Source organism: Heloderma suspectum, chromosome 1 (assembly GCF_057233095.1).
Source record: "Heloderma suspectum isolate Gila_16-S chromosome 1, 16-S_ref, whole genome shotgun sequence".
NCBI classification, from domain to species: Eukaryota; Metazoa; Chordata; class Lepidosauria; order Squamata; family Helodermatidae; genus Heloderma; species Heloderma suspectum.
In genome coordinates, this window is record NC_139458.1 from 271,247,404 (window position 1) to 271,267,758 (window position 20,355).

At 45.8% G+C, this 20,355-nt stretch overlaps 1 long non-coding RNA gene across 1 annotated transcript in view; it reads left to right on the forward strand.

Moving 5' to 3' along the window:
- Positions 1-19,852, forward strand: part of LOC146359103 (uncharacterized) — a 29,842-nt gene extending 9,990 nt beyond the window's left edge. The window contains exons 2-4 of the long non-coding RNA XR_014786545.1: positions 14,636-14,697; positions 16,829-16,931; positions 18,148-19,852. This is a non-coding gene — a long non-coding RNA (uncharacterized LOC146359103). The remainder of the gene's footprint in view (positions 1-14,635; positions 14,698-16,828; positions 16,932-18,147) is intronic.
- The last annotated feature ends 503 nt before the right edge of the window (positions 19,853-20,355 follow it).

Below are 20,355 nucleotides of genomic sequence, written 5' to 3' on the forward strand. Positions count from 1 at the left end.
ACAGCCTTCCTCAACCGGGCGCCCATCAGATGTGTTGGACTACAACTCCCGTCATCCCCAGCTAGCATGGCCAATGCCCATGCTGGCTGGGAATGATGGGTGTTAACAGTCCAACACATCTGGAGGGCACTAGGTTGAGGAAGGCTGTTCTACCATGAGAGAAGGGGCCTAATATGGTCACATCTTAATGTATTTCTATAACTCTAATGGCTTAACTTTTTTTGTTTACCTCTTTATTATAGTTCTCACATTTCCTAATTGGGTCAAACCACAATGATAGAGATTTGTGAAACATTGCCACCAGCCCAAGGGTTTTCAAACAAAATAATAATTTAAAGAACTTGAGCCTACAGAGTCTGATGTTTACTGAAACCTTTCAGTGTGACTTTGCATTTTCTTGGCAGATATTCTGTGGCGTTCCAGGCTTGTTGCCTCATCTTTCTTTCTCAGCTTCCAGAAGATGCTCATTTGGGTGTGTCAGTTATATTGTTGAATATACACATTGGTTTTGACATGCCAGTGTCCTGGGCCTTGCTGCCCTGCTGCTGTTCGGAGTCTTCTTGAAGCTTCAGTTTGGCTTTGCCATGAGCAATGAACGCCAATTAATGAGAAGGCCAGCTAGGAAAGCTGGTCACACCTACCTGCCAAAGTGGGGTGAGATCCGCGCTTTGCCTGGCAGGGTTGTGTCAACAAAGGAAAGTATCAGCGGTTTTTTTGTTTTGTGTTACCTTGTTTTAAATTTGGGCAGGGAGGAAAACACCTCTTTGTTTTAAAAACCAGCTAGAAAAGTTGGCAGTGATTTCTGGCTGTTGAGAGAACTGTTTGTGGGAGGCTGCAGAGATGTGCTGTTCTTTGGGGGAGGTGGCAGCGGGGGTGGGGGGAACTGATACTGCTTTAGGATAAACACTACTTACTGCATGCCTGGACAGAACAGCACTCCCTTCTCCCAGCTACTCGGTCTGGATAATTTGGAAATAAACAGATCTTTCGAAACACACACACACATGCACAATGGCATGTCTCCAGTATCATCTTTGTCCTCCTCATGAGGAAACTGACCCTGTAAAGCTGCACCTGGAACTTCCTACCTCTCAGGGAAATGGACAGACAGTGCTTGGCATGCACAGGCTCTTACATAAGCACCTAAAGAATGAGGATCATGGCCTAGGGAATTCGGTGTTTGCATCTTCACAACATGGTTCAGTAGGTTTGAAGCTTGTTTCCCTCAAGGAACTCTGGGAGCTGTAGTTTTGTAGGGGGGCCATGAATGCTATATTTGAGAATACTATTTAAAAATTGGGACAACAGTTACCTCAGTAGGATTAGAGCTGTGTCAAAGGGCTTCTCAAAATGTGTTCTCATGGGCTTCTCCGTGGTATTTGTGGCTAGAGAAGTTGGGTGGACCATTTCACCAAGTTTCTCCAAGGGGAGGAGAAAATATCCAACAGTTTCCCAGCTTGTACTGTATTTTGTGACCTCTGAGTTGGCCTAATGAAAGTATTACAGTGATATGGATGCTGGATTTTTTCCTTCTTTTGCCAGCTACCTTTGTTTTTATGTGGCCTTAGCCTATTTACTAACTCTCAGTCTAATCTAACTCACAGGGTTCTACTGAGCGTAAAATGGGATAACTGCAGACGCTATCCGCATGTCATTAGAGGAAGGGTGGGATACAAATATAACAGTTTAAAATTTCCCGAATTTGCATTCGAAGTCATCAGGGTTGATTTGATTTAAATCAAATTGATTTAAATCTTGATTTAAATCGCTTCTCTGAAGGACTCAATTTTAATTATTTAAATCACAGCTTAAATCACTAGTGAGGAAGATTCTATTTAATCATCATTTTTAGAAGTACATTATTGTTTAATATAACCTTAATATATATTCGGAGATGTAGATTTCGTTAGAAGGTAGGTACACAGTGGAGGATACATGCAGCAGAAGTTTCCTTAGGAGGACTGCATGAATATGTTCTGTTCACTTTTGGTTTCACTTGCTATTTCTGCCCCCTATCTCTTACATTTATATCCAGACTCCTCCTCCTTGTTCAGAGCTACTCCATCTCCCCAAATTCTCTACTCATTGACCTTCTCTATCTTTGCACTCAGAGAGAGGCAAGGCCTTGAGAGAGAGAGAGCATTCATGCACTTCTGTACACCACCTGTAGTGCAGAACAGGACTGATCGGGGTGTGTGTGTCTTCATGACAATGGAATGAGAAGCATGTTGGAGTATTACCCAGATTTTCATGGAATTAGCTTTGGTCCATCAGGAACTCATGAAGCAAATTAAGCTGAGTGTTTTCAGGGGTCACACAGCATTTGAAAGGAACATACTTCCGGGTAGGGTGGGGGGAGTAGAACTGAACGTCATCAAACTGGCAGAGGCTGCTCAACCAATGAGAGAGGCTTGTTTCCATGTCCAGGCTCCCCCTGCTACTACATTATTATGAATGGAGAGCAACTAATTTTCCCCATGTTTGCAGATTTCCCTGAAGAAGCCAAAATCCCTGGTTCTCCAGTGCAGCATCTGAAGGCCTCCACAGAGAGCAGCTCAGCCCCTTAATTTTGCTCCATGCCAGCACTCTGCCCTGGAGTTATTGCTTCCAACCCTTGCCCCCTTCTTCTTCTCCCCATTCACGATGAGAATCTCCCGTAAACCCGAAAGATCATTACTGCAATAAAGCGATAATGTGGAGAAAGGACTTTACATAACAACGGAGAAACAACTTTACATCAAAGGAAGTACAGGACATCAAAGAAGCACAACATCACAATAGCAATTTAAGAGAGCAAGGAAGAAGTGAAAGAGCGCTTTAGGGTGAGTTACTAAAGTTAGCCTTTAACCCTTTCACTGCAGGGGAGTGAGATTTCTTACTTCTGAGTAAACATGCCCATAAGTGGCAGATATGTTAAAGATTAAAAGCAGGCTACTTAAGGCGAATGAGTGCCCCCACTACTGAGGTAATGTGAGGGGTCGCTGCTGCGCTACTGGGGATTTTCTCAATGGGAAAAACTACTTCCATTGGGGAAACAAGAGGAAATGGAGTGTCCCACCCTCTTCACCATGTCACTGTCATGTCATAGAGTGACACCCAGGTTTTAATGAGGGGGGTGGGGGGGCATGGCACACTGTGGTAAAACCTCCAGGAAGCTGCTTTCAGTAAAAAAAAAGTTGGAGTAAAAGGAGTTTCAGAAAATGTGGCTTTTCAAGAGGGAAGCGGCTGGTTAGCAGCGGATTGGTGACGACGTCCCCTGTCATGAAGGAATTCAGACTGCTCTAACTTTCCACTAAATTGCTCATGAAGACAGCCCCCAGGTTATCTCTCATCTCTATAAACCTCTGTTAGCATATTCATAGAATATAATTAGAAGTTGTATAATTAGTATTAATGAAGATATCGTTGATCTAGGCTCCTTTTTTACTAATTGTTTTAAGAAAATTTTGAAATCTGATTTAAATAAAAAACTCTGATTTAAATTAAAAAATCCGATTTAAATTTTTAAAAAGTCTGATTTTTTTTTTTAATCATTGATTTTAATCAACCCTGGAATTCATGGACTTTTTTCTCTGGAATCTCCGAATATTCACAGGAGAGATGTCAGATGCCTCTTAGTTTAAGGGACATTCTTTTTCTTCTAAATGCCATTTGAACTGTTGATATGGCAATCCAGTTTCAGAATTATTCTTCTGCATATGTAAACCCAGTGGAGGAGTAGCATGTGCTGAAGCATTCCATGCTGTCCTTCTAATCCATTTCTGTCAGCTAAGCAAGTTGCCAAAGTGCTTGTGGTTATATTTCTCTAATCCATTTCTTGCAAACCAAGTAGAATACGTAAGTATGAAAAGTCAATGCAAAACTAGACATGAAGACTGCTTCCTATGTTGTTGGAAGTTTGGAATTGAGTGGCCATCTTAAGCTTCACTTAGTTCAGTCCAGTCAAATTGACAAGTTGTGCCTGGATGAAACGGATGTTCAGTCTCAAAATGTTTACTTGCTTGAGGCTGATTAAGTGGATGCCATTGTATCTGCCATGGCATTTAGCTTGTTTAGGAGGCAGTTCTGTACACACTTATCTAGGAGGAAGTTCCATTCAACTTAATGGGACTTACTTCTGAGTAGACATGCATAAGACTGTGTTGGTAATCAAGCTTTGCAGTTCAGTGTCATCTATCTGTACTCTGTCTTCTCAAGTGCACAAAAGCCAGCTGTGGTGTTAGAGAATTCCGCCACAGATCTAGGGATGTCAGAGAATTCTGCCACGAATCTCGGGGAGGCCGAATGCCAGCGCATTCGGCCCCCCGAAATCGGTGGTGGAACGGTCTGCCCCCCCCCCCCCTGGGACAGGACTTACCTTGGGCGGCTCTTCCTGGCGGCGGCAGCTCCGGTGGTGGTTCGGCGGCGGTGGCCGGTCTTCCGACCGGCTACCGCCGCCGCCATTTCCAGTTAAAAAACAAAAAAACCACAAAAAAAGTGATAGGCTTTGTAAAGATTTACGTAGCCTATCATGGCTAGATTTTTAAAAACACCGTGATAGGCTATGTGAATGTTTATGCAGCCTATCACGGCTGATTTAAAAGAAAAAAAAAATGTGCGTACGCAAATGGCGCCCATGGGCGCCGCCATTTGCGTATGCGCGTTTGTTTGTTTTTTAAAATCAGCCGTGATAGGCTACGTAAACATTTACATAGCCTATCACGGCTGACTGCAGGGACGCAAATGGCGGCGGCTACAGCCGCCACCATTTGCCTCCCTGCTAGCCAGCAGCTGGATGTCCGGCTGCTGGCGGAGCCGGCTGGCGGCTCTGCAGAATCCCTGCAGAACGGGGCCGGCCGGCCAGAATTTCGGGGGGGAAGGACGGAGCGCCTCCCCCCCCGGCCAGAATTTCGGGGGGAGGGACGGAGCGCCTCCCCCCCCACCACGAATGTCACCCTTCGAAAAGGTAAGTGACTTTCGTACATCCCTGCACGGATCTCGGTGAGGCCAAATGCCAGTGCATTCGGCCTCCTGAAATCCATGGCGGAACGAAGCCCCCCGCCCCCCTGCCCTGCAAAATGGACCCAGAACGGAGTATCTACCTGCTGCTGTCCGAGCTGACTTGCGTAAATATTTACATAGGCTAAAATGGCAAAAAAAGGGAACGCAAATAGTGGCCGCCGTAGCCGCCTCCATTTGCGTTCGCTATTTTTTTTTTTTGCCGTGATAGGCTACATAAATATTTACGTAGCCTATCATGGCAAAATACAGGAACGCAAATGGCGGCAGCTATGGCAGCCGCCATTTGCATCCCTGCAGGCTGCCCAGCGGCCGGATGTCTGGCTGCGGGCGGTCCTGGCTGGCGGCTCTGCGGAATCTCTGCGGAGCGGAGCCGGTCAGAGAGAATTTCAGGGGGAGGGACGGAGCGCCTCCCCCCCACTGCGAATGTCACCCTTCGAAAAGGTAAGTGACTTTCATACATCCCTAGTTTATATTAGTTAAAATTTTGCATTGATTTCGGATTTGTAAAATTATGAATTTCTAATCCTAAAGTCTTCCACTCATAAGCTCTGAATGAATCAAAGGCATAAAACATGTATTTATAATTAGAGGAGAGTTAATTAGTACAGTGGGAATATTTTAATTCAGTGGCATAGAATTTACATAAAAAATGTACAGCTCCAATAAAAATAGATCCTCAAAAGGATTGAAATATAAATAAATAAAAACTCTGATGGAAATCACTCTGTGCAGCTATGCCTGTCTTTCTGCTGAGGAGCCTCAAATTAACAGTGTTTGCATATAGCAATGCAATAAGCTGTAGACTTGCTCCGTAGCCTGCTGGAATCAATAACAACATTTCCATAGACTTCAATTATCATAAATAACTCTTATCTACATTTGAGAAAGCAAAAGATTAATATGCATGTAGTATTGCATTCTTTGTGCTTTCTAAACTTTGTTTTGCTTAGTCGCTCATAAAGCTGTAGAATGTACATATCTTTCTGTTCTGGCAACGTCAGGACTTTTTCACACTGTGACATCCTACCTTGAAACAGAGCATTTTCTTTGTAAGCCTTCCACTTCATTTTTATGAGAAATGTTACCAAGGGGAGGGGAGGAGAACAGTGGCACATGATGGGAGAGAACGAAGTGTGCATTCAAAAGATAAGAATGTAAGAAGAACGCTATGAGATCAGCCCAACAGCCCATCAAGTCCACCATCCTGTTTCCCACACATTGGCCAGCCAGATGCCTTTGGGAAGCCCACAAGCAGGATGCGAGGGCAACAACTACTCTGCCCCAGCAACTGATGTTCAGTGGTGTACTGCTTCTGAATCTGGAGGTTGTATATAGCCATCAGGACTAGTAGTAGCACACTGGTAGACTTGTTCTCCATGAATGTATCTAATCCTCTCTTAATACCATCTAAGATACATGTATCCCCATTCTATGTTCTGTCCTAGAGATGGGTGATCTCCTCGCGCCACCCGTGAGACTGGCTCATTTCAACTTGGCTCAGGAATGAGCTGAGCTATGCCCCCCAATAGGAAACAGCTCATTTAATTTCCTAACCAATCTAAATAGGCTAACTTTTCCAGGAGGAAGCCTTTTAAAGCAGTCCCCTAGCAGAAGCCAGGGAGATGTTTCCCCAAGGCTTTACCTAGGGCCCTGCTTTGAAGACTTAGCCCTGGTCAAACTGCTACTGGGGATGGGGTGGGCAAATCCCTCTTCCCCACAAGTTCCCCCATGAGGGATGGGGAACTTTTGAGCTTTTGACTGCATCCCCACTTTTACAGGGGACAGCCCTGTAGAAAAAGACAATGCAGCAGAGAAGAGTTTCTGTTACATTGCTCAGAGTGCTGTGAAGGCCTGCCCCTCCTCCCCAGAGAAGTGAGGCACAAAAGGGAAGCTGCATGTAGGATCTTATGCAGTGGTCTTAGACAAGCAGCCAACTCAACTCCATTGAGCTCTGGGCCCAGTTTTGGTACAGGAAGCGGTAAGGCACAGGAGAACTCCATGTTATTAGGACTGCCCTTGTGCACTGCTGTAATACATATTCCATACAGGGATATGAAACACCCCAAAGGGGGAAATGCATAATCACTAAAGAGGACACTGATTTGCACAAAATTTGCATATGCTAATTTATATGTAGAGATGCAAATTTAGAAATTTTTATCATGTTAGTAGAAATACAGTGCATCTCAGCATAATGCAGAAGACTGAGACTAGGTGACCTGTGGACCTGCGTTTTCAGGTGTTAACTGTTGACGGGCAACAGTTCTTCTTCATCTTTAAACTGGGACTGAATAGGGCAGCCTTTCAAATGGGCTGCTTTAAATAGAGGACAGTCCTCTGGCAGCCCTTCAAATAGAAGACAGTCCTCTGTGAAAGCAATCCTGTGGGGCAAGAGAAGGAGAATCACCTTTTCCTATGTCCGGCTGGCTTCATGCCAGTAGAGCAGGTGGTGTGCAGGAAGGGGGCATTTTTTCTCTTTTGTGTTTGTTTCCTGATTTGGGAGCTTTTTAAAAACAAGAACGACACACAGTTTCTCTCCCACTGATCCCAATGGGAAGAAAACAAACGACACGAGTTCCAGGGTTGGTGTGGTGTTTTCTGTTGTTTTGGGAGAGTGCCACATGACTGGGTGGGCTTTGGATCCTGTGGATCCGCAGCTCCTCCCAGCATGTCCCTGGCATGCCCTGGAATGTCTCCTTTCTGCCCTATATCAGACGAGCAGTGTGCAGCCTCACAGAGGAGACTTTAGAGGTCCTATCTCCCTCTTGGAGGGCGGGCCTCCCTATCTGTCCTTGGAGAGGGTTATCTGAAAAATGCTATGGCCCCTGGCACACCCTCACAGGGACCCTAGGATTGCAGCCTTACTGTACTTTTTTCTATAATAAACTAGGATCTCTTTTCTTTTCATTGGCATTTGGCAATGTCCTTCATATTTCGCGTGTGTGTGTCTCTATTAAGACATAGGAGCCAGAAAAGCAATTAAAATCAATTGACTAATTTATCCGTTTTCTCACAATGCATCTGGCTTGTTTGGGACCAACGTATCTGAATTACCATAGTAAATTATTCTTGACATGAAATGGCATTTTCAACACATTGCTCCTTTCTGCAATAAACCCGGCCTCTTCCTAAACCAGCAGCCGTAATATGTGAGTATCTAATTGCCCAAAGATTGGCTTTATATTTATTGCCAGCTTCCTATTCTTTTGCCCTTCCTCTTCCTCACCCTCTGTTGGCATCATGGGCAAAACGCCTCCTTCAGTCTAAGTCATTAACTTTTCATGGATTTCCTCTTTCAGTGTGGTGAGAAGGAACTCCACATTATGCACAATTTCGACTGAGAAGCTGCGGGCAGCCAGGTTTGCATTGGTTTTCGGTTAGCTGGCCGCTCTGCCTTCTCTCGCTTTTCTCGTATAATGGGATCCTTTATTAAATCTTTCCTCTGTAATTGTGTTGTGGTATAATACCCCCAATTTGTAATATGTATGAATTGCCAGCTGCCCTCAAGGACCCTCATGAAAATTACATATTTTATATCATATGAAAGGATATTTTCCCCCTCCACCCTTGAGCAGACACATTTTCTGTTTTCTTCCCTCCCCAACCCTGCACCTCTTTGATTTTCATTCTCCGCATCCCCAGCCTACTGTCTCCAAAATTGTATTCTAAATATTCTAAATAATAATACATGATTTTAGATTGAATAACAAGGCAGAAAAAATTCAATCTCAGTGACAGTTGTGTTTCAGAAAGCACTCTGGGCTCTTCTTTCAAGGTTTACAATGTTTGCAGAACCTTGCAACTGATTTATTGAACTAAATTCAATATGAGAGTCATTCCTCTTGATATAACTACCTATTTGGGGGGCTGTAATTTGTATTTTCCTCTTTCAGACTGAATTCCCAGTCCTTCCCAGGGCTTGGTCATCCCAAAGACTTCATTGGTGGTTTTGTCTGTGTTAGCTCACTGGTCAGTTTGCTGGGTAGATGTCATTTCCTCAGAACTAGGGGTTGTATCTAATGTTAGTCCTACTTAGAGTAGGCCCATTGAAATGAAGGGAACTTAAGTTAGACTAACATTGGATACAACCCTAGAGCTGCAACATGACCTTCTGTACTGAGAAGACAAATATAGAGACAACCCAATCTTTGGAATATAGGAAGCAGCCTGATACCAAATTGTTTCATTGGCCATCTAGGTCAGTAATGTCTACTGGTGCCAGCTCTCCAGGATTTCAGACGGGTCTTTCCCAGTTGTGCTTGGAGATGCCAGGGATTGAATTTGGGACCTTTTGTCCCAGCTCTATTACTGGGCTGTGGTCTTTCCCCTAGCATCCTATGCATGTTTACCCATGGAGGGCAATTGGAATGATCCCAAGGTATATGTCATAGGATTGCCAACTAAAGTGTGGCAGGTGATGCTTGGAGACAGGGTCTTTTCATAGAATCATAGAATAGTAGGGTTGGAAGGGGCCTATAAGACCGTCGAGTCCAACTCCCTGCTCAATGCAGGAATCCAAGTCAGAGCATCCCTAACAGGTGGCTGTCCAGCCTTGTCTTGGGTGCCTCCAGTGTGGGAGAGCCCACCACCTCCCTAGGTAATTGGTTCCATTGCTGTATTGCTCTAACAGTCAGGACGTTTTTCCTGATGTTCAGCCGGAATCTGGCTTCCTGTAACTTGATCCCATTATTATGTGTCCTGCACCCTGGGGTGATAGAGAAGAGATCCTGGCCTTTGGACTGCCTTTCCCAAGGAGGCCCACCTGGCACCCTCATTACTATTATTTAGGCAGTTGGCAAATATATTTCTGTTTTCCCAAGCATTTAAGAACCACTACTTTTAGATTTTTAAACTTCAAACAGTTTGATGTTAAATGTCTACTTGAATGGAATGTTGCTGCTGTAATTTGTTATGTTAGCATATATGCTTTATTTTAAATTATTATTTTAGCTTTTATTGTATCTTACTACTTGGTTAGCTGCTCTGAGAACACTAATTCATGTTAAAGGTATGGGATATAAGTTATGTAAACATTGTCCCATTGATTTCAATGGGAAATAATAACAGTGCAATCCTATACATGTTTACTCAAAAATAAGTCATATTGAGTGAATGGAGCTTACTCCCAGGAAAAGGGGTATAGAATTGTAGCCTTAAGTTCCTGCATAACTTTCCTACTAAAATCAGTGGGACATAAACGTGCTTAACTTTGGTTGGAACATGCCTGTACTAAATTAACATAATACTGTATACTGTACTATGGTACCAAGTGGCTGATGGGATTATTTAGTAATGATGCCTCCTGTTAGAAAGGCAATTAGCAGAAGGGGGGAAAAAAGTCCACATGCCAGTCTCACATGCACACAAGCCTGTCTTCTAACAATACAGGAAGACCACACCCTTCTTTGGGGAAGAAAAGGTTAAATGATTTTACTCACAAATGTTCTTCCATATAAAATGCAGGTACAGCATAGTGTTTGTTTAGTCCATTTTGTGTTCCATTACACAGGCAGGAGTGGAGAGCAAACATGTGTGCTCCTAGCAATGGTGGAAGCCAGAGGGGAGAGGCAGGAAGGAAGGGGAGGAGCAAAAGGAAGAAATCGCAGGAAACCACATTGTAGGGCTATAGAGATCTTAAGGCTAGCTATCATCAAAATCCCATGAATTAACTAACTGCAGCAGTGCTCCCTTCTAGTAACTTGCAGATGAGGTTGCAATATTCCCAACAATGGCAACCTAGACAACATTGATGTAACACAGGTTTGCCAACAAAATTCAGAAAGACTGGGATTTTGGTTGATTATTGTGGTTTCTTCTATTCTGTAGGGATGGCGGAGAATTCTGCCACGGATTCCAGTGAGGCCGGATTCTACAGAATCCAGCCCCCCGGAATCCGTGGTGGAACGCCCCCCACCCCCCCCACGGAATCCCCCGGGACGGCACTTAACCTGGGGCAGATGCAGCGGATTCAGCGGCGGCGGTTCTGGTGGCGGCTCCGGCGGCGGCAGTTCCGGCTCTGGTGGTGGCTAGTCTCCTGGCCGGCTGCAGCCGGGCTGCTGCGGCCGCCATTGCCATCCTTTGAGCTGTGATAGGCTACGTAAGAATTTACGTAGCCTATCACGGCTAACCCCCCCAAAAAAACCAGCGTACGCAAATGGCGGCAGCTACGGTGGCCGCCATTTGCGTTCTCTATTTTTCACCATTCTAGCCTACGTAAATATTTACGTAGGCAATTACGGCGAAAAAAAAAGGGAACCGCAAATAGCGCCCACTACTAGGGATGTACGAAAGTCACTTACTTTTCCGCGGATTATGTTCATGGTGGGGGGGAGGCGTTCCATCCCTCCCCCCGGAATCCTCGACGGAGGGGGAGGCGATCCGGTCCTCCCCCCCGGAATCCTTGATGGCCAGCTGCGCTCCGCGGCGGCTCCGCAGAGCAGCCGGCCAGGCCCAGGCCAGGGCCGTCCGCAGCTGGATTTCCGGCCGTGGAGGGCTTTGGGTAAAAACAAAAAAAACCGCATACGCAAATGGCGACGGCTATGGCCGCTGCCATTTGTGTTCCTTATTTTTCACCGTCTTATTCTATGTAAATAGTTATGTAGACTTAGATGGCGAAAAATAAGGAACGCAAATGGCGGCGACCGTAGCCGCCGCCATTTGCGTACGCGGGTTTTTTTTTTTAAAACCCACCCAACCATGATAGGCTACGTAAATATTTATGTAGCCTATCACGTCTTTTTTTTTTACACAAGCCTGGAAATGGTGGCAGCGGCAGCTGGTCGGAAGACCGGCTGCTGCCACCGCCGCACCGCCGCCGTGCCACCGCCGGAGCCTCCACCGGAGCCGCCGCCGGAGCCGCCGCTGGAGCTACCGCCGCCTGGAAGATCCGCCCCAGGTGAGTCTCGTCCTGGGGGGGATCTGCGGGGTGGCGGGGGGGTAACAGGCCGTTCCGCCATGGATTTCGGGAGGCTGAATGCACTGGCATTCGGCCTCACCGAGATCCGTGGCGGAATTCTCTGACATCCCTAGCCCCAACCGGAACAGGTAAGGGATTCGTACATCCCTACTATTCTGAGCCTTGCTGGTAGTCTTGCTGGTAGAAAATTCTGGTAGTCATCTAAAACCTGTTATACATCCACTGAACCTGCCATATATTATTTCAAGGTAAGCTTACCTGGGTGTACGAAACCCACTCACCGTTCCTCCTAGGGGTCCGCAGGGGAGGAGACGATCCATCCCTCCCCCCAGAATCTTCCCCAGCTGGCTCTGCTCTGTGGCGAGTCCACGGAGCTGCCAGCCGGGCCCGTCCACAGCTGGACTTCCGTCTGCTGCCGGTCTGTGGACGCAAATGGCATCCGGCGTAGCAGACGCCATTTGCATCCCTGCTCTTTTCGTGATAGGCTACATAAATGTTTACGTAGCCTGTCACGGCAAAAAGCAGGGACGCAAATGGTGTAGCGGACGCTATTTGCGTCCCTGCTCTTTGCCGTGATATCACGAAAACAGCAGGGACGCAAATGGCATCCACTACGCTGGACGCCATTTGTGTCCGCACACTGGCAGCGGACGCAGCTGCAGACTCAGCAGATGGATCCAGACGCAGCAGGTAGGGCCCGTCCGCATCGAACTTCGCAGGGTGGCGGAGGTAAGGGGTCCATTCCACCATGGGCTCTGGGGGGCCGGTTTCTAAAGAATCCATCCTCATTAGAGTCCGTGGTGAAATTCTCCGCAATCCCTATTTACTCTGACTTTTTTTTACTGAAAACGGCTCCCTGGCAGTTTTACCACAGTGTGGCATGTCCCTACCCCCCACATTAAATCCTGGATGTGCGCCTATGAGACCTGGCAGTGAGGTGGTCAAGGGGGTAGGGATCCTCCACGGAGAAATCCTCCATGGACCCCAGTGAGGTGAGATTCTATTGAATCCACCCCCCTGAAGTCCATGGAGGATCGGATCTCTTACCTCTGCCTCCCTGTGAAGTCCTCGCCGGCTGGATCCTGCCTGCTGCCGGCTCCGAAGCCCCAGCAATATGGCCACCATTGCCATATCGCTGGCTGGACTGACGGACTGCGGACGCAAATGGCGTCCGCTACGCCATTTGCATCCCTGCTCTTTGACGCGATAAGCTATGTAAATCTTTACATAGTCTATTGCGGGGAGAAACAGGGACGCAAATGGCGTATTTGCATCCCTGTTCCTTTGCGCGATAGGCTGCATAAAGATTTACGTAGCATATGACGTCAAAGAGCAGGGATGCAAATGGCGTCCGCTACGCTGGACACCATTTGCGTCTGCAGTACGTCAGTCCAGCTAGCGATATGGCAATGGTGGCTGTATCGCTGGGGCTTCGGAGACGGTGGCAGGCAGGATCCAGAATTGCTGCGGAGCGGAGCCAGCTGGCAAGGATTCCGGGGGAAGGGACGGATCGCCTCCCCCCCTGCAGACCCCCCCTGTCAGAACAGCAGGTAAGTAATTCGTACATCCCTACAAGGGGGTGGGATGCCCCATTCCCTCTTGTTTCCCCAATGGAAATAGTTTTCCCATTGAGAAAATCCCCATGAGCGCAGCAGTGACCCCTCACATTACCACAGTAGTAGAGTCACTCAGTCACCTTAGGTAGCCTGCTTTTAGTCTATAGCATATCCCCCCGCCCCACTGTTCATGTTTGCTCAGAAGTAAGAAATAAATCTCACTCCCCTGAAGTGAAAGGGTTAAAGGCTAACTTTAGTAACTTGCCCTAAAGCGCTCTTTCGCTTCTCCATTGCTCTCTTAAATCGCTATTGCAATGTTGTGCTTCTTTAATGTCCTGTAGTTTCCCTGATGTAAAGTCGTTTCTCCGTTATGTAAAGTCCCTTCTCAACTTTATCGCTTTATTGCAGTAACGATCATTCGGGTTTATGGGAGCTTCTCATTATGAGCAGGGAGAAGGAGAAAGGGAAAAAGAGGGGGTTGGAAGCAATCGGCAAACGTGCGCACATGGGGAAAAAAGGAGTGGGAGCAATAACTCTGCAGCAGATTACTGGAATTTGGCAAAATTGGGGTGGGGGAAAGGTCTCAGGGGAGCCTTCAGCTGCTGCTCTGGAGATCGGGAATTTTGACTTCTTCAGGGTCATCTGCACACATGGGGAAAATTAGGTGCTCTCCATTCATAATAATGTAATAGGAGAGGAGGTGCCTGGACAGGGGCAGGAAACAAGCCTCTTTCATTGGTTGAGCAGCCCCTGCCAGTTTGATGATGTTCAGTTCTACTCCCCCCACCCCACTCCACCCAGAAGTATGTTCCTTTGAAGTACTGTGTGAACCCTGAAAACTGGATTTTAAAGGTACACCATGCTCTGCTTATCTTGCTTCGTGTGTCCCTGGTGGACCAAAGCCGATTACATGAAAATCTGGATAATACTCCAATGCACTTCTCATTCCATTGTCGTGAAGATCCCCCCCCCCCCATTCACTTGAATGGGACGGAAGGGCAACTAACTCCCTTTGGATCAAAGGAAGTTGTCTTTTAACATTTCTTGTTGTCTTTTAACATTTTTCTTTCTTGTTGTATTTTAATATTTTGACATTTTATACAATTTTAATATTATTGATGATTTAATTATATTTTTAACTTTTGTATGCTTCTATTTATAGGTTTTAACTGTACAAGTTTTAATGTTCCAAAGCCGCCTTGAGTCCCACTATTGGGGGAAAAGGTGGGATATTATTATTATTATTATTACTACTACCACCACCACCACCACTATCACCACCCTTCAGTGTGTATGTATGTGAATAGCTATCAACATGAAACCCTGTGCTTGCAGTGATGAGTTCTCATTTTAAACACTAAAGCCAAAGAGGGAGCACTAGACATTCTGCTTTAAATAAGAACAATGCTGTATGGGGGCAGACCAGGGGGATCCTGTGATTGCCACACAGACCCCATAATAACATCTATGGGAAATGCAGAAGGAGACAAGTTGGGTAAGGTTGGGGGGCAGCAGAATAGGGGAAAAATGCTATGTGGCTTGGGAAGAGCTGCTTGTGGATCTTCAACACATCTGTTTCAGCCACTGTAGACATGGCCAGTATCCCAGGCAAAGCCACTGTGAGTTGTTGCAATGTTGATTTATCGCCTGCCTTGAAATGGTGGTTAGATATCAGACCCGGATGCACTGACTGATAGCACAAAGGAAATAATCTACAGGGAAGCTTGTCCTTGGCTTGCAACAGCACATCTATGGAGGCCCGCTCAGCCAATTTACTACAGCAAGCAAATGCTGCACTGATGTCAGCGCCGATCTTGAGCGACAGCGTTACAGCATTAGAATGAAATGATGTGACAATAATACAGGTCTGTGGAGAACAGCTTACAAAAGGAAATGAAACGGAACCCATTGCGGTAGGAAAGGCAAGGCTGTCTGAGCTCTGCATAGTTAGGTTTAATCTGAAGTTTGGGTTATATTTCAGAAGTACTAAGAATCAAATGAATGGTTGTGAGAGTTGTTACATGGCACAGCAAAAATAAAAGCATGCTGTTTTGCTGGGAGGCTGTGGAACTTTGTTGAGCTCCATGGAATCCATTGAATAGAAGTATCTGAAATAAAGGACTCCGCATATGTTTTAAGGAGCTCTCCTGTTCTGCCTTACAACATGGCTGCCACAGGGGTCCTTGTTTGCATGCACTGATGCAAAAGGGATGACGGGAGCAAAATGTTGTGCTAGGCCACTTAGGGGGCGATCCTATCCGGGTCAGTCTATTCCTTGCTGGAGGATGTCCATTAACCTTTTGGTCACTTCAGGCTTTATTTGTGCCTTTGGCAAAGTGGCAGCCTCAGTCCTCCATTGTGCGGTCAAATTGCAGTTCAGTGGTGAATCAGGTCACAGTTTACGCCTGGGATGGAGGACTCCCTTGACTGCTCTGTAGTTGGCACAATCATTAGAAGAAGAAGTTCATATAAAATAAACTGACTTTGTACCAATGGGCCTTTCATTCCAATCAGATGCATATTTACTTGGAAGTAACTCTGGAATTCAATGGGCTTTACTGTAGAACGTAGTGAACCTTTATCTCCTTCATAGGTGCTTTCTAGAACCACAGTTATAGAATCATAGAATAGTAGGGTTGGAAGGGGCCTACAAGGCCATCGAGTCCAACCTCCTACTCAATGCAGGAATTCAAGTCAGACCATCCCTGACAGATGGCTGTCCAGCCTCGTCTTGAATGACTCCAGTGTGGGAGAGCCCACTACCTCCCTAGGTAATTGGTTCCATTGTCGTATTGCTCTAACAGTCAGGAAGTTTTTCCTGATGTTCAGCCGGAATCTGACTTCCTGTAACTTGAGCCCATGATTCCGTGTCCTGCATTCTGGGATGATCGAGAAGAGATGCTGGCCTTCCTCTCTGTGACAACCTTTCAAGTACTTGAAGAGCGGTATCATATTTCCCCTCAGTCTTCTCTTCTCAAGGCTAAACATGCCCAGTTCTTTCAGTCTCTCTTCATAGGGCTTCGTTTCCAGTCCCCCGATCATCTTTGTTGCCCTCCTCTGAACCTTGTCCAGATTGTCTGCATCCTTCTTAAAATGCAGTCCCAGAACTGGACACTACTCCAGATGAGGCCTAACCAGTACTGAGTAGAGGGGAACTAGTACTTCCTGAGATTTGGAAGCTATGCTTCTATTAATGTAGCCCAAAAGAGCATTTGCCTTTTTTTGCAGCCACATCACATTGTTGGCTCATATTCAGCTTGTGATCTACAACAATTCCAAGATCCATCTAGCTTGTAGTGTTGTTGAGCCGAGTATCACCCATCTTGTAACTGTGCATTTGGTTTCTTTTTCCTAGGTGCAGAACTTGGCATTTATCCCTATTAAATGTCATTCTGTTGTTTTCAGCCCAGCACTCCAGTCTATCAAGATCACTTTGAATTTTGTTTCTGTCTTCCAAGGTATTGGCTATCCTGCCCCATTTTGTGTCTATGGCTTTCGTCACACGGAGCTTTTATCCTGTGATTGAAATGGCTCCTTCATGAAAGTTTTGCGGGCTCTTTACATGACACCATGATCCTCTAGGGCATCTCCTGCACTAAATGCCATTTGTTCCATTTTTAAATAGATCGCAGCTAATGAGCGATCTGCAGTTACCCTGTTGTGTTTCACTTGAGTTCGTGAAAAGAGGGAAAGTGGCAAGAAGAAGTGCAAGAACAATGAAAGATAATGGAAGACTCAAATATGGGGAGAAGGAAGGGGAAAAGGGAGTCACTGTGATCCTACATTTAAAATGGAAGCAGAAAGCCCCATTTTAAATGCAGAATTTTAGGATGGTGTAAAGATGCCCTATATGGGGCTAAAAAAAAAAAAGGTAAAGGTGTCCCCAACCAGTCGTGTCCGACTCTAGGGTGCGGTGCTCATCCCCGTTTCTAAGCCGAAGAGCCAGCGCTGTCCAAAGACGCTTCCGTGGTCATGTGGCCGGCATGACTGAACGCCGAGGTGCACGGAACGCTGTTACCTTTCCCGCCGAGGTGGTACCTATTTATCGACTTGCAATTTCTTGCTTTCGAACTGGTAGGTTGGCAGAAGCTGGGACTGAAGACGGGAGCTCACTCCGTCACGCAGCACTCGGGTCTCGAACTGCTGACCTGCTGACCTTCCAGTCTGCAGTTCAGCGTCTTAACCACTAAGCCACCGCAGTCCCCCCTATATGTGGCTGGCCCTCTTTAACTATTCTGTATCAAACAAGAAGCCATCAGCCACAGAGTCATGAATGCTTAGCAGCACTGTTCCTGTAAGCTTACCTGGCCTTGTGAGACTTTTTGCCTCAGTGTTTTGGCGGGAAGTGAAGCTTAAGCACTTACTTGGAGCACAATGGCAAGCTTTCATTTGGAACCTCCGTGCTTGCTTGTATCATTGTATTTTAATGCTGTGTCTTTCATATCTAATTTTACCAAGGAATTCTTACATACATTATTAATCCCTGCAACAACACCTTCCTTTATTCCCTCTTTTCACAGTAAGACAGAGGCCAGGGGGATAACCTAATAGTGCAATGCAAGACAGTTCATTTCAGGCTTAAATATGGGCAACTTGTGTAGGGAAGGAAAGATGACCAGCCCTATGGGAGTGCTTTAAGAACCATTGGAATAAACTGCAAATTCATTTCCTCAGATTCTGCCGCCAAATATTTTGCAATGAAATGGCCTTGCCAGTCAAATCACTGAGGAGCTTATCTGCAATGGCTGTGACTGAATACTCAACATTCTCGGCATGCGTCTTGTTGTAACACAAGCTGCCACGGAAAATATTCTTCTGTCATAAACAGCAATGCGAAGTGCTGTATCTGGACACTTTCTGCAGGGATTTGATGAAGATTAAGTAGAGAGCAATTCCAATGAGATGATGAGCTGTAGAAGAGGCAATTAAATGTTCCACTGATTATGGTTAATGGGGCCAATTAGAGAATGTATTTTGAAATCCAAATGTCCGTGTCAGTGGGGAAGGGAGAAGGAAGAGGAGAAGGAACGACGGAGGATAAATAAATGGCTGCTCTGTGGGGACCATCTATAAAGTATGTCAGTCTTTTAAAGGCCTTTTAAACTCCTCTCTCCTTCCTTTGTCACACTTTACCCTGTTTTAGCCAATGCCCAATCTTTCTTTGGTCAGAACTTTGCTACACAGCTTGGCACCCCCTTGATGCATGATATTCTTTAGGAATAGTCCCATGACTGTCATGTCAGAGGCCTGGAAGTCTGGACACATTGCTTTCCTTGATGCTACAACTACAGTGCATATAATCTTGTGATGATTTTACTGCCCCATTCATTAGGACAGTCACAATGCAAGACACACAAGAATTATAGGCTTGCAGCAAGAATTGGGAACACAGATTTCTACAAATAAGAGAGGGCAGGAGGAACTGAAGTAAGTTGTGATGAGGGGCAAGAGGTTGCATGACTTCCTTGAGTAACCATCAGGATTCCTCTTGAAAGGAACCCAAGGCGTCTCACATGGTCCGCTTCCTCCTCCTCCTCTCCATTTTATCCTCGTAACAACCCTGTGAGGTAGGTAAAGCTGAAAGTCACCCAGTGAGCTTCATGGCCAAGTGGGGATTAGAACCCGGATTTCCCTGAGTTTGAGTCCAGCACTTTGTCACACTTTGATGTAAACACTACATCATGCTGACTCTCAAACAAACCTCATTACGTCAGCAAACATACATTTTGGGAACTTGTGTTTGCTGAAAGAACATGTAGTCCTGTGAGAGCAATCATATCCCACTAAAGCCAATGCCAAATCTTCCAGTGAATGTTGCCCCTAAATTTGGAAAATAAGGAGCACCGTGAGGATGGAATCCTTGTAACAAGAGACTTCCATTCTACAGAGCTCAGATTATAACATGAGACATCAAACTGTATTCTATGCCCTGATGTCCTGGAGCAGAGGTCAGTCCTTTGCATACATTCAGAATTATTTTTAAGTGTTATATTTAAGAGCATTTCTTGTGATCAGCATTTGTTCATGTGTAACTAGCAAAAAAGAAAAATTAGTGTTGCGTTTGCAGTCATGAACATTTCCCTTGGGGGAAAGAGATGAGAAAGTGTTCCTGAAATGGAGGGCAATTTTTGCCTGGTGGGACTGACTTTTTCAAAGAGTTTGTTGGGAAGGGGGATTATTAGAGGCAAAAAGGGAGAAACACTTTTTTTTTTTTTTTTTGCTTAAAAATGTTTTTAATCCCCTGGCAGCCACCATTTTTTGGAAGTAGCGGCAATCCCCCAGCAAATGCCCCTGAATATTCTGCTCAGTGGGCTACTGAGAAGTGGTGGCCACTGAGATGTGCTTCTTGACTGCCTTTGTTGCTGCTACCACTACAGGCAACAATAAAAAAAAAAAAGTTAAAAAACAAATGAGGAAGCAAAGTCACTGTTTTCTGCTTGGAAATATCCTTGCAAAGTTACTCCCCCGCAAATTATTTATTTGTTAAAGTTGTATCCCATCTTTCCACCAAATGGTGCTAAATAACCAAAATACCCCCCCCCCCACACACACACACATACACACACCCCAGTTGCTTGGCAGCCTATGTATGGGGGGGGGGGATTTTGCATAGCCCTACAAATACTGCACAACTGCACCACTGTATTTCACACACCTTTTCAATGTGTGAGAGGAGGAGATGGGAAGTGCTTTAATGCCTTCCCCTCCTACCCTTGACCCCTCCCCCCGCTTCTCTTTCAGTCATGGAGGGATATATGGGCATATTGTGCTGCCTGAAGCAAAGGACCCTGATGGTGCCTCCCCCATTCTACATACAGAACCTGACCACACTGGCAGCTGAATTTTACTTCAATGCTGGTGAGAGAATAGTCGCCTCCACTG